The sequence below is a fragment of the Phycodurus eques genome, chromosome 11 (genome assembly GCF_024500275.1).
Source record: "Phycodurus eques isolate BA_2022a chromosome 11, UOR_Pequ_1.1, whole genome shotgun sequence".
NCBI lineage: Eukaryota > Metazoa > Chordata > Actinopteri > Syngnathiformes > Syngnathidae > Phycodurus > Phycodurus eques.
Genome location: NC_084535.1, coordinates 3222099 through 3236126, shown reverse-complemented (window position 1 = coordinate 3236126; position 14028 = coordinate 3222099). Strand labels below are relative to the sequence as shown.

The window sequence follows — 14028 nt, the reverse complement described above, 5'->3', positions numbered from 1 at the left end:
TTTCTCACCTAATTGTATTGTAGGTTACGTTGTTTCTTTTTGTTCCTTTCAACGTTTTGAATTTTTCATTATTTGAACTTAATTATTTATATACCATAAAATAGTTCAACGTGCAAAGTACAACAAAACAGCCAGCTTCCAAAAAAAGAAAAAAAAAGAAAAATTCCCGCACCGACTTTGGCCACTTCATTAGGTACACTTGCACAATCTCGTGCATCCATCACAGAGCTATTTTCTTTCTTAATATTAGAATTACTAGTATTACATCACAAAATTCATTTCATTACTGTATATAGTTGTATGAAGAATGTAATGAGTCAGCGTGACTCGAAAGAGGAATTTGAAGTCATGATAATGGTCCAGAAACTACACGCACATCATTTTACAATTCAAATATCTGCAATCTAAATCTTAGTGTGCGTGCGTGGATTAGACCTAAATTTGTGGTCCACTCATTATTCAGCTACTATGAAAGACATAGTAGCATGAAAGATATTTTTCCCTTCACATTTTTTAATCGTTGTATTTAAAATAATGTTGATGCATCGTGACAACATGACTTCCATTATTTCCTTTTTATCGTTTTGGCTTCTTTGCTGATTGGCTGGGTCAAAAATCATGTGGTTCTGCTTCATTAGTTGCCTTTTAATTGGAAAATATGAAACAAACAGGAAAATGTTCCAGAAATAATTTCATAAAAAATATTTTTTTAAATATATATATATATATATTGTGTGCTGCTGTGTGTATATATTTGGATGAGAGCCATTAAAAAAGACGTGTGGGGGGGGGGGAATGCACTTTTGAGCAGAAAAAAAAAAAAAAAAAAAAAAAAAAAAAAAAGTCCAGTTCCCAGAAATGAAAACCGCATCAAAGTTGCAGTAAGGAAGTTGAGGTTTATCCTGATGTCGAATGCCATAAATCCAAAGCTCGGTGGCTTTTTTTTTTTTTTCAGCATGTACATCAAATTATCCTGAACGCAACAAGAGGTAATTATCTGGGTTTAAATGAACACTACTAAATTGATGGGGGAATGCTACAACAGCTGGATTTTTTTTTTTTTTTTTAACCATAACTGCTTGTTGGACCAGCCAGGACACCAATCGCGTCGAGCGCTATATAGTTTCTATTTTTCAGCACACGAATATTAAGCAGAGAACGCGACTTCTGTCGGATTTGCGTGTGAATGCTGACGCTGAATGGAAATGCTGTGGAATGAAATGAATTGTTGAAATGTAGAATGTGAGGCTTGCACTTGGAATGGTTTGAATGGGCCAAGAAATGTGGAAGGATGGGGGTAAAAAAAAAAAAAAAAAAAAAAAAAACTGGATGTAAAATATCTCAATTTGGGAATTTTATTGTACAAATGTGGGAATTGGAGTAATGTGATGAATAGTTCCATTTGTGTCCTGGATGACCTCAACTATTTGAAGTTGTAATGTTTGAATCAGTTCGGAACTGTGCCAGGAGAAGCACGTGGGGAAAAAATGCCGGTAATGAATATAAAATATAAGCAGAATAAAATGAATCTTACTTGGTAAATGTATTTAACAAGTAAGAAATACTGTCTCTGATTGCTAATTTTAGTCCAAAACCCAACAATGGACCCTCACAAATCCACATACCTTTCTACATTTTCAGATGGTAATCAATTATGAACAATGAACAATTGTCATTGCACGCACTCCAAACATATAATTACCCATGAATGACACACACCATAAGAGGGTGGTGGGGGGCGGCGCTCTCCTCCAGGCTCCCGTTCACCTGTCAGCCTTCTCCTTGCTCAACCCAACTGCAGCTGTGGAGACCAAGAAAAGATGAGTCAGCAACTTTAGCTGCCACAAGCTCAAACAGGCTCACTGACAAATTGAGCAAAAAAAAAAAAATAAAGGAGTACACAAGTCAAAAACATCATCGGGCCAGACGGCTGCAAATCTCTCATGAGAAAAAACCTAATCTTACATAGACAAGGGAAGCGCGGTGGGGGCTCGTTTTCTACAGGATGATTGAAAAGTAACTCCCTATTTTTAAGTAATTTATTTCTGAACTATAATTCTTACAAGAAATGAACATGAGAAGAAAGTGTATTGCATTGAGTTTTATTTAAAATTCGATATGGGCGCCGCCATGAGCCACCACTTTCTCAAGCCGTCTGGGAACCGCATGAACTGATTTCACAAGGAACTCGTGCGGGATGGAAGACGTAACTTCTCGTATTTGCCCTTCAACTTCTTCCAAAGTCGTTGGTTTGGTAGAATAGACTTGCTCCTTTAATCACGGAACATACACAAACAAATTGGAGGAAAATATTACAACATATGAATAAATTATAAGTATTTTAAAATAGGAAGTTACTTTTCAATCACCCTGTAGACTGTAAATCATGATATTCTTTTGTCCAAACTTTTAAAATTGATTTTTTTCTGAGAAAACTGTCTTAGTTTACATCATACTTTATGGAACGTGAACAATGGATTCATAATAATAAAGAAATAAATCATCTTTTCTAAAATGTAAAACAGGAATCCCTCAGGGGTCAATTTTAGGACCATTACTCTTTAGCCTGTATATAAAGGATTTTGGGGCTAGTCTCCAAATGTACATGGATGATACATGCATGTATGCCCATGGCAGCCACAGCAAGTCACACAACAGCTATCCGTATATTTGGAGGCAAGACCCCGATGGCTTGAAAACTCATGCTTACGTAACAGTCATGCTAGTGTGTTAAAAAATAAAAATAAAATAAAAAATTAAAAAAAACTGCATAAAAAGTTACATTTATAATTTTTAAAAATTGTCTCAGAATGTCTTTTTTCATTTTCTTTCCCCAAATTTATTTTTAGAAAGTGTTTCTAAGTTTAAAATTAAAAACTATTCAATAGTTCTGAAAATATTTTCGATTTTTATATTTTTTGCCAATTTTTAAAGGTGTCTGGAATCAGTATTGAAAATAAAAAAAATTTGAAAATATTTTTCTAGAATTAAAAAAAAATATTTTTCCAAGATTTTTTGTCAAAATTGTTTTCAATAGTTATTAATTAAAAAGTATATTACTCAAAAAAAAATTGAAATTGTGTGAGGATAAAGTCAAAATGTTTTTATTTTTTATAATTTTGAAGGGGAAAAGTTAAAATAGAGAGAAGTTTAAACAAAATTGGATTCTTTTTTTTTTTTTTTGGAAAAAGTCACAATCTCAAGAGCATAAAGGCATAAAGACCTAAACACAGATCTGAGATTGTATATTAATTATGTACAATCATGAATCATTGGTTAAACCCACACTATCAGTGCAACTTGTCTGTTGTCATGAACCTGTACAAAAGCGACGCGTCACATTGAGCGGTTCTTATTCCTAGGAGATAAGAAGTCATCACCTGGCTGCAGGCGCAAGGCTGAACAAAGTCCATATTTCGAGCATGTGGTGCCAAAAAAACAAAAACAAAAAATTAAATAAATAAAATTGTGCATGAGCCATCCCGAATGTTCAGGTACTTTCCACACCACAAGTGACATCAGACGTCTGAACAGTCCATTGTACGCTTGTAGTCATCCCGAATGTTGTCCATAAATAGACGACTAATGTTTCACTTCACTCATCCCGAGTTCATTATTTGTTCATGGGGTGAAAGCTGCGCTCCCCTTCTGCTTCTGTGACTGATAGGGTTTGAACAAACACGTGTAAAGAAAAAGAAAAAAAAGGTGATTTATTTCCATTACAAGTTGCCCGTGAAGTTGTTTTTACAAGCTGTCAAAATGAGCCAAAACCTCAGTGTGTGTCTTACTGGAAACGTTTTGTGAGCGCGGTGAAACGCTCGCGCCGCGTGTGAGGCTTAGCGGTCGCTGAGGTTCATCTGCGCTCTGTTTTTCTCGCTTCTTCCCACAAGAAGAGACGTCGCCAGCCGCGCGGGCGTGGCCGGCGTGACACATTCCCCCTGGAAGATCTCGCTCTCGCTCTCGTTCCCCCCCCCCCCCCCCCCCCTTCTATACACATCAAAGACCATTTCAAAGAGCAGATGCTCCATTACGATGCACCCCCAATGATTTCTTTTACTCTTTTAAAAAAAAAAAAAAGAGAGATGAAAGAATTGTTTTGTTTTTTGCAACAACAACAATAAATATTTTTTGAGTTTTTTTCAAGAAAATGAAGTCATATATTTAGAATGACCTTGCAGTTTTGACGAGTTGAAAGTCCAAATTCCCACATAAACCTGAAGGCAACATTCTCTCTTTTTTTTTCGGACTGTATTTTCACGACTATATTTTTATGTTGGTCATTACGGTGCTACTTGGTTTAAAAACTTCGAGACCGACTGGCCTTTCTTTCCACCCTGAGACGATTTCAAAGAGCAGATGTGGACGTGATGGCGATAAGAGTGCGGTGAATTCCAGTTTTGGCCAAAAGTACCCTCCCGCCATTCCCACTTGCGCCCAAAAAGAGAGCAAACCAGTTTTTTAGATGCGAACCTTGATGAAACTTTTGCACTGACGTCTTGAGCAGTTATCTAGCACGATATCTTCTTCATTATCTCCTTCAATACAGCATGTGATTATTATTATTTTGTGAATAATCTAAATTATGAAGCCTGTCGAGACCTGCAATTCCACGCTACCCCTGAGGAGGCGACAGTGAGGTAAAAAAAAAAAACATCTTTATTTTCTTTGGATTTAAAAAAAAAAAAAAAATTTTAAGTTGTGATACTACAAGAAAACAAATGGAGTAATATTTTTTTTTTCAGAGCAGAATTCTAGTTTAGACATACTTTTATTTAAAAAAAAAAACGAGTTAAACATTTTTCAAGGGAAAGTCTATTTTTTCACGATATAGAACAAACATACCAAGTTTGGGGTGGGGGGGGCAAACATAATCACGTGACAATAAAATCATATTTTTATGTATACAGCTTGCGGTCATTTCTTTATTTTCCTTTTCAAGTCACTGTAAACAGTTGCTTGTTTGACGCAATTGTGACAACAGCTGTTAGCAGTTGGTCACAATGTCTTGCACGCTGCATTCGGTGCGTTTGCTCTGCACAACTACTCCTCTTTCTTGCAAAGAACAAAGTATAAGGGGCACAACAATCCGACTAGATCTCTTCAAAAACATGACACAGCAAATTCAAGCTCAAGAACCGTCCGTCTCTCTCTCGTCATCGCCAACACGAAACAACATACAAGCCCAATTAGTCACTGTCGCTATTGTTTTTATCGAGAATTCAAAATGTCCAAGAGGCGTCGAAAGGCAAATGCGAAAGGGGACTTTGCAGTCGGGGAAATACTTGTGACACTTTTCAAACCTCCAAAAAGGAAACTAAGAAACTCTCAAACTATGAATAGCAACCGTATGTTACTTTGGTCTTATGAGAGCGCTGCTTTCCTATGTACAGTTCACTAAATAATAATCATAATAATGATAAGAATTCAGCGGTTTTATATAGCGCTTCTCATGAAACTCGAAGAAGCTTTACAAACACATAAAACAAGCCACTTGTCACTATTGACGCCGGACGTTTTCCTCCTTGTAATTTCATGCAGCTGTGAAACACTTTCGATTGGCGAAGTGCACGAGTTGAACGACGGGCGCGCCACGCCAAGACACGACACACGGCAACCAACATATTTTGGAATGTTCGACTGAGGCCATTTTGGATCCTTGAAAAATGTGACTTTCTAAAAACAATTCGTGACAACAGTAATAATAATGATAACTTTTTCGAAAACACTTTCAAGGATATAATAAATTCAATAAAAAAATCTAAGGCAAAAAAAAAAAACTTGAAAAGCTTTTTTATAATTTTGTTTTTTTGGGAGGTAAAATAGTATTATTAAATTCAAGTGTGCTGTCCAATGAAATAACACAATTCATATTTAATGTCATAGCGTGTTTTCCGAAAGGGACTTCCTCCAGGCTTCTGATTGGCAAAAAAATGGCTGAGATTTGTTTCCATATTTGTTTTGCAGGTTTTTTTTTGTTTGTTTGTTTTTTTTATCTTCGAGTGCAGAATTATTTTGCTTTATGTTGATATAGAAATTTAAAGAAACCTGAGAAACTCACAGGATTCATGACAATTATTTTACCGGACTATTTTATGAACGTGGTAACGGGACTAAGTATTCGTAGTAGTAGTAGTATTTATCGTGATCATTATCATTATAATTCTCATTATTATTAAGCAGCGCAACCCTTGACACCTTAACCGCAAGAACATGTTCTCTCTGTGAGGACATTTTGGCTGAACAATGAGAGGATGCGCATTGGACAACGTGTCTTTGTGCGCGTGTGATGAAATACAGTACATGTGTGTGTGTGTGTGTGTGTGTGTGTGTGTGTAAGTGTGTGCGTGTATTCGAGAGTGTGTTGCTCCTCAAACATGTCCGGACATATTTTTCGCCAGTCAGTCAGTCAGTCAGTCAGTCAGTGGTGCAGAGTGCACACGTGCGCACACACACAACAAAGAAAAGGAGGGCAGTGAAGTCCAAGTTTTATCTCGTAGGCCATTTTGTGCCAGCGCACTGACATAAAAAAAAAAAAAAAAAAAAAAAAAAAATCGTTCTCAAGCCATTTCTGTTTGTCTCAATGATTTGCGTGTGTGTGTTTGTGCACGCTGTGCAGGAAAGTGTGTCGCCATCAAATGCTAATGATCACAATTCAAGTGAATGTGTAATTTCCCGTGTCTTTTCGACCACAGCCTTTTTTTGTGGCTCGACTCATAGATGCTGCGACCAAATTTCACGTCGCCTCGTTCAACTGGCTTCAGGGGTCGACTTTTTTTAAATCTTAAAGATTCTCTTTGAACGACCCCTAAACATTAATAATAATAATACTAAAATTGTCCCTAACATGACTCTTTCTAAGCAAAATGGCACATGACCTGTTGGTTTTACAACATGGTGTCTTGAGACTTTTTTGTAGGTCTACTCATTACAGACATGTCTACCAAATTCCATGTCGCTTAGTGAAACCGGCTACGGGGGCTGAATTTTCCAAATTTCCAGGAGAAGTTTGTCTTGAGCCCAAAACGGCACTTGGAGCGCATCAGGCAGACTTGCTGTGTAATTTTGGAGCGCGGCTTTTTGGGCGGGTCTACTCGCGATAGACGTGACCGCCATATTTCATGTGAACGAGTCGAACTAGTTTCAGGGGCTGGATTTTCAAACTATTTAAGTTGGTCTTTGAAGGACCCCCAGAAATTTGCCCAAATGACCGCTTCAAAGCAAAATAGTAGACTTCCTATCGGTTTTACAATATGGCGTCTTGAGACTTTTTCGTAGGTCTACTCATTATAGAACAGTCGACCAAATTCCATGTTGCGAAATAAAACGGGCTTCGTGGGCCGAATTTTCCAGGAGTTCTTCTTTGAAGGACTCCCTGGAAATTGCCAAAATGGCTGCTTCAAAGCAAAATGGCTGACTCACCGTTGGTTTGACAACATGGCCTAAGACTTTTCGGAGGGTCTACTCTTGATAGACACGCCTACCAAATTCCATATTGCGAAGCAGAACTGGTTTCGGGTGCTTTTCCGACTTTAGTGTACTGGAAAGCCCTCAACTTGGCCATTGACTTGCCATTACCGACTGGTGACTGTTGAGTCATTTATTGGGGACACACAATTAGCTCTGAACACACGTTTCAGACGGAATGGTTCACGCAAGCATGATTTGGATGGAAACGAAAGAGAAAGAGGAGTTTTAGGATGGCGCAAGCAGGTGGCAAGCACACGCGAGTGAGTCGCGCCGCGATGATGTTGCTGCGCTCTTGGTTTTCTTATCCTCCTCATCATCATCTCGCCGGTGAGTCATTGTCGTCACAACGTCGTGTTACAGTAACTTGACCCGCTCCGCCCGTCTAGTTTCAACTTCCTTTCTACTTTCACATCTTTCCTGACCCGGCAACAATATAATATAAACAACCTTGTACGTTTCGCACGTTACCCACTTTTGACAGGATTTGTTTTCTCTCGGCGAAAGGAAGGCGCACACGTTGTTTTGAGGTGATTTAACAGAGCTTGAGAGTATGAGATAAGTACACGACACTGACCAAATTCATCCAATAACCGCTACACAAAAAAATGCACAATGCTTTTTTTTGTTGTCCCGATTCAAATTTTGTGTGTTTAGTCAATTTTGAGTAATTGCACGAAATGAGTTGTTTCAAAAGAAAGCGACATCTTTTCGACTGCACCTAAACTAGCTGCTAGCTTCTAACGCCAAGGAGCTAACGGCGTATGCTATTAAGCAATCAATTACAGCATAATACATTTTTATTTTTTGCATATTAAATTAGCAATTGAACATGACTTTGGTAGTATACAGTATATGATGGTAAGATAAACTGCGGCCAGGGCGGCATCCAGTCAAGAAAGTTGCGGAGGCAAACTTCAAAATAAAAGCTTAACAAGGCATTGATGTCCAATGTGTAATTGGTTCTTTTATTTGGAAGTCAGAGCCCGCCCGTGTCGCTTATGAACAATCATCGTGGCGGACTAGCTTGACTTCGACTTTTTTTTTTTTTTTTTTTTTAAACTAGAGGCAGAGGTTTGAACTCAAACTCGCTAAAATATCGGCCAAACCGTAGTTCCGCTACTTATCGCGGCGTGCGCGGGGAGCCCGATACCCTGATTTCCGGGCTTAGTCACGTGACGTTCTCGAGGGCAATTGTGATGTTAATTTCAGTCGACGGCAGAGGGCGATGTTGCCCAACGTGTCCGCGCCCTGGAATAGGTGACAATGTATGAATGTATCTGTTTTTACCCCCCCGTAAACAGAAAAAACTAAGAAATCGCGTGTATGTCCATACGGTAGGTTTTCACAGTTTTTGTTCACGACTTTGTTGACGCACTCCTGGCAGCAATTACAGCCACAAGTCTTTTCGAATACGATGCCACAAGGTTGGCAGTTGCATCTTAGGCCAGCTTTATGCTCGGTTTGTGCTTAACTGTCAACTTTGGGACCTTACACAGACAGCTGTGTCCCCTTTCCAAATCTTGTCCAATCAGCTCAATATTTTAAACAAGCGATTAGCGAGTTGTCAACTCCAAGCTTCAAGTAGTAAACGCGACTCGTCGGTTCAACCTCTACTACGTCAACGTGACTGCGTGAAGTAATTTGATTGTAAAAGTACTCGACCTCGTTTAAGACCTCATGTTCATGCATGATGTTTGTGACCATTACATGCGTCAGCAATTTGACCTGGTTGCATTTGTCTTCTTTTCATTTTTGGGGGGGGGGGGGGGGGGGGTTAAATTATACGTTACAAACGCATGCAATAGTACGCTTATAGAATAAGTTTGAAATTAGCTTGAGATTTGAACAGTCATTTCCTACACGGTCACTCGCTCACTTCTGCTAATGCCTCGAAACGAGAAGCACGCAGAGCTTTATAGGCAGACAAATATAACTCAGCACCTTTCTCACACACACGCACACACACACGCGCACACACACACACACGCGTACACACTTTTTTATGACATCCCTTGCCTACTGGTTGCGAAACAGCTGTACCGTATCAACATACTAATTAAATGTGAGGGGGAAAAAATGGTTTGGCGTTTAATAATTGCATTCATAACCATCGTACGCTCTCAAACAATAATACAGACTGGAAAGATTTACAATATGAAATATATTACAAAAGTGCAAGCTGTATTGAATACAGTCTACACATTGTTTGCATTATGCGTACATTATATTTCAGCTGAAAAGATTAGCAGAAATATCCCAGTTATTTTTTTTATTTTATAAAATTAGCTTTTCAATGCTTTTTACATTCCATATGTATGCAATATACATTTGAATGTTATAAAATGTTTTTCTGTATTATTATTTATTATTATTAATGTCCAATTCAATTATTCAATAAACAACATGTACTGAATAATCCGTAAACAGTCGTTACATTATGTATATGTGGAAAAGAATAAAAGAAAGTATGTTTTATTCATTTAATTTTACACAATTATGTTTTTACGTTATCTATAGGTATACAAGTTTTATTTTAACTAAATTACAGAATTATGTATGTGAATTATAGACATTATTATAAACTATAATTCAATTACAATAAAAAAATTATATATAATCATTGATTATGAAATATTAATAAAATAATACATATGTTAAATGTGATCGTTTAAAAAGTATTTAAAATCATATTAGTGGTTGTCAAAATTGTTTTATTAAACATTCACTGCCGTTGACGGCTTTAGAAGTCAAACAGCCATGTTAAGTGGGAACGCTGGCAGTGAAAGAATTAAGAGTTTAAGGAATAAATTCACCATCCACAGACTAACTAACATAAATAATATTGAGTTATCTGCAATTGGTTACTAGTGTTCAAATTATTTCAACATAATTATTTGCATTATTTCATTGTCACGATGACCTCCACATTGAGCTGTGTTTCGATGTTCCTGTTAAGATAAAAGGCCTTTCAAAAGCTCGTATTGTGCGCACTTGAAGAGGCAGATGTTCACTCTCATACGTTATTTTTAAAAAGCGCATCAAACGTCCACTTGAGCTCATCTGCCGTGTCGGTCATCGCACCGTCCGCCGTGACCTCAGCGTGCGGGGCCGTTGCGCCACCGAGCCCGGAAAGAAGCGCAACTGAAACCTCAACACCTGCGCAACCACAACATCAAACCTCCCTGCAGGTGTTTTACAGCCTTTTGGTGCAATGTGGCAATATTTAAATGCGTACAAAATAAAATAAAAAAACACTTACTGCCCCTTAAAATGTCCAGGAGTGCTTGTTCCTTCCTTTTATGACGGGAGAAAAGAGCGCCCATGGGGGAGGGGTGGCAGGGTGAGCTGGTGCCAAAAAAGAAGCCAAGCGGCAGCTGCAGAGCGCTTCCCGGGCCTGCGGTCACGCCCTCGCTCGCGCCGTCCCGTGATGTCGATGAAGTCATGAGGCTGACTCAGCAATCCTGCAGTACAAAAAGAAACCAGAGGAAAAAAAGAACATGTTGGAGATGCTTAAGACACAATTTGACAATTCGGCAACTTGTCGGAATACACACTGACTCACACAAAAAGTTTGGCAATTTCAGGATAACGCTAAAGTGCACTTAAACTTTTACCGGTGAATTTAATTTGTCATCGCCTCAGCTTTTGAATGTCCAACTGTTTCGTACTTTTTCGTACTCAAACAGCTTCTAAGACGGACGAACACAACAGCAGTCCAGTTGCGATCCGTTCATAGCCCTGAGAAGGAAAAATGAGAATATTCAAAAGTTGGACAGTCAAAAGTTAGACGAGGTACAATTAAGTTCACCTGTAAAGGTTATAGATTATTTTCAGCTCATGCTGCAATTTCATCCAATATCTGAATATCCCTAACCTTTCACGAGTACAGTGGACCCCCGCATACTCGCAGTTGGGCACCCACAGATTCACCTGTCTGCTGATTTATTATTATTTGTTTTTTCCATTTTTTTTTTTTTTGTTATTTGGGGTTTTTCTCTTTTTTTGGGGGGGGGGGGGGTAACCAACCACAAAAACTGCTTAGTGGAAGTTTATCCACACTTATTCACGAATTGTTGGGGTTTATTTATTTATTTACTTACTTAAAATGATGGGGGGGGGGGGGGGGGGGGGAATAAGATTAATAATAAGTGGCAAAGCTCCCTGTAACATAAATATTGACGTAGACAACGTTGTGGACACATGATCACACTCGTTTTCTCGTTTTCTATTCAATAGGAATTGTCTGTGAATGCGGGCTACGAGCACACTTGGGGTGGCCCCTAGATTCATTTTAGGAACAAAAAATATAGATTTTTTTTTCAATATTTGTGTGTGTGTGTGTGTGTGTGGGGGGGGGGGGGGGGGTTAAATATGTGGTAGAGGAAACATGGCCCCTAGGTACATTTTTAAAAGATTACATGCACGAACACCATTTACCACTCAATGGCGGACATTGCTTCCTATTGCGCCAGATCTTCTCCGTCAGAGAAAACGAGTGGTGACGCCATGATGAAAATCAGCGAGAAGAGAGAGGAATAACACAATGGTGAAAAGCTGCAGTAAGAGAAACCTCGACCAAAAAATGAAATCATATCAAATAAAAACATTGCGGTCCCATGTGGCCCTCTGGTAGCGCTGACAAAAAAATGGTGGCCCCCACTATCATTGAACTTGCCCATCCCTGATCTATTGTAACACTACTTGACCAGACTCATTGTATAGAGAGACCCTTTACATGCCTTGGTAGGAGCTGATTTGGTTAGCAACAGGGCTCAAAAGGGCTCAACAGTCAACGCTAATGTGTGTTTGGGAACAAATTGAAGGAGGAAATTGCATTATTTGCTTTTCTGGCGGGAAAAGGGTCATGTCTCTTGAGAGAGCATGTGGGCGGGGCTAATGCTCATCTTATGAGCATGTGTCATCGCGGGCCAAACGGCCTTGCCAAGGGTTGAACCGATTAAATTGTTCTTCCTGTTACAACACGCAACAGCGGCAGTTCATCTCCAATTCTTTAGTCAGACGTCTACATGAAATTCCCCAAACAGAAATCCCACTGGCAAATGACAAACCATCAAAGATGAATGAATGCATTTTTCAATCATATTAGTCATCTCGTAGTCATATCATATTAGTTTATTAAAAATAAACTATGAAACTATAATAAACTATAAATAAACAAGTGATTCCTGACCACTGATTCCAGTTTGAGGTGACCAACTGGAGACGTTTGAGGGGGGGACTGGCTGACTCCAAAGTAAAGTGCGTTTCAATAATTCATCTGAGATGTGACGAAGGCGTGGATTAATTTGTTTCAAATTGCTGCTTCAGTTGGTGAAAAAAGCTGGACTTGACTACCGCACCAATTTGCCAATCCAATTTAAAATCACTCTCCAATTTAAAGACCAAGTTTCTCATTACTACAATTCAGAGTCAACGGTAGCGTAATCTGACTGACGACTGACTAGTGATCGAAAAAGCTACCATTCTAGTTTACACCCTTGGTTCAGCCAACGAAATATAGCGGGCGGGAGGAAAGTCGGACACCGTTACCGACAAGCTTTTAACACCCATCGCGGTTTTTCGGACAAATGCGCTGGAGGCGTACACGCGCTTCATCTCGCAAGAAGACAAAGCACCGAGTCGTCCATCACGACCCGGCGTCTTGCCCCGTGTCCCCGACGTGATTTATTCGCCCCGGCAATTCATCAAGTCAAGTGCCCGGCGACTTGGCTTGAAAGCCCTTTTTTGAGCTCTGTCAATTTCGCTCAATATCAACATGAAGTTTGCGCATCGGAAGTGACAAAAGGAATGCGGGGCTGACAACTGCACTTGCTCGACTTATTAAAGAGCAGGATGATTAATGGCATCGCCCAAGTCGACGGATTCCGGGTTACAAATGGACGCCTGTATATAGAGCTGGATTGCAGTAGAGACGTTTTTGTCTGCGATCTTGTTGCGCGTCGATAGAAGAGGAACAACACTTTTTATTTTATATACACTCTTCTATTAGGAGTATAACTAAAACTGCAGTTCAGTACGTACTGTACCTTGATTTTAAGGCGATGGTTCATTTCGCTTTGAGGACAGTAAATGAAGAAAATTCAAAACATCGACGTGCTTCTCTTTTGTGTCAACAGGATTACTTTTAATGACATTTAAAATGAAACATGGTGGCGTGGACATTCTCAAATAAACTAATTACGGAACATGGTAGGATCAAAAACTAAATATTTCATCAGCTTATCTCTTCTGTTTAGGAAAGTGCAACATCAATAGTTTATCTTCTTTTGGGGAAATGACTTTAGACGAGAGAAGCGGGCGCATAAAGTCATTCACACCTATGGACAATTTAGAGTTGCTAACGCGGCTACTTTGGGAACGTGAGAGGAGGCAGCACCGGTACCGTTTAATCGTGTGTCCGTTATTCCAATTCATGGTCCAGTCGCGTGTAATTACACATCGTACGCCGACATCGCGTTAATTCGTCGATTCCGTCCGTTCATTCATCGATGTTGATTGTTTAGGTTGCGAGGTGTTGCGGGTCGAAAGGCTCTGTAGGTT

General features: G+C 39.2%; 1 long non-coding RNA gene across 11 annotated transcripts in view; it reads right to left on the bottom strand.

Moving 5' to 3' along the window:
* Nucleotides 1-14028, bottom strand: part of LOC133409531 (uncharacterized) — a 56434-nt gene that overhangs the window by 5150 nt on the left and 37256 nt on the right. For all 11 annotated transcript variants that reach the window (XR_009769422.1, XR_009769421.1, XR_009769425.1 and 8 more), the window contains 2 exons: nucleotides 10727-10928; nucleotides 1720-1801 (listed from right to left, as the gene is read on the bottom strand). This is a non-coding gene — a long non-coding RNA (uncharacterized LOC133409531). The remainder of the gene's footprint in view (nucleotides 1-1719; nucleotides 1802-10726; nucleotides 10929-14028) is intronic.